General features: G+C 31.7%; 1 non-coding gene across 1 annotated transcript; it reads left to right on the top strand.

Annotated features, from left to right (window-relative positions):
- The first annotated feature begins 528 nt into the window (after positions 1–528).
- LOC117871426 lies at positions 529–713 on the top strand. The gene has a single exon (XR_004644229.1). It is a non-coding gene; the product is annotated as a U2 spliceosomal RNA (small nuclear RNA).
- The last annotated feature ends 243 nt before the right edge of the window (positions 714–956 follow it).

Raw genomic sequence — 956 nt, 5'->3', positions numbered from 1 at the left:
GAACTGATTTTAACAATTTTGGGGAAGCCAGATTTGGCCATTTGAAGTCTTCATGAATAGTGGGGCTTAAAGGGACACTCTCAAAAAATGTATGTCTCACTTTTGGGTTTTGTTACCCTAGAAGGTTTTATGAGAGAGGAACAGAAATTTCTTTATTCAATGGAACCAGTTTACTAAAAAAAAGGAATTTCACTGTGAAATTGATATTATAGTGTAAAGGGAAGTGAAAAGTAAGACACTCAGATACAATAGTTATAAGTATCAGAGGATAGACAGCAGAGAGAGAGAAAGAGACAGAGAGATTTCACTGTCCTAGCTGAGTGAAATACAAAAAGTAAACAAACTTATATCATCAAATGTTAATGAGATTTTAAAACTGTTTCAGCTTTGATGCTTGTTCTTAATAGCCCTATTAAGAGATTTTGTCTAATACTTTTCAAGAGTTTTATTCTATCATTTTCTTGGGAGCCTTCAGGGGTTGATGTTACATTAATTAACATGTGAAGATCTTGGAAGTTTTTATCATTGTTTGCTTCTTGGCTTGGCTAAAATCAAGTATCTGTTCTTATCAGTTTAATATCTGCTACTTCCCTTATCTGGGCACTGTGTATTAAATGGAGTGTTGGAACTGAAACCTTGATTTAAGTCATTGATGTTAATCGTGTTTTCATTTATACTTTATAGTATATTTTTTAAAGAAAGCCTGATTCTCATTGGTAGATAACCATTAAAATATGATGATTTGCAACTAAATATAGCCTTTAGACTAAATATGGTGTTTCTTTCTGCTAACCAGGAGCATACACTATGTCTATACACATGTATTTAAGCAATCGCATATCTTAACTTAACATTTATTTGGCTTTTAATTTTTCTGGTCTTTATTATGTTAGAAAATGCTGAATGATGCAGTTCTTATTTACTAGATGATTAAGTTTTTACTTGGGATTTTTGTC

The sequence above is a fragment of the Trachemys scripta genome, chromosome 1 (genome assembly GCF_013100865.1).
Source record: "Trachemys scripta elegans isolate TJP31775 chromosome 1, CAS_Tse_1.0, whole genome shotgun sequence".
NCBI classification, from domain to species: domain Eukaryota; kingdom Metazoa; phylum Chordata; order Testudines; family Emydidae; genus Trachemys; species Trachemys scripta.
Note: the sequence above shows the minus strand (reverse complement) of the source record. Positions and strands in the feature narration are given on the sequence as shown.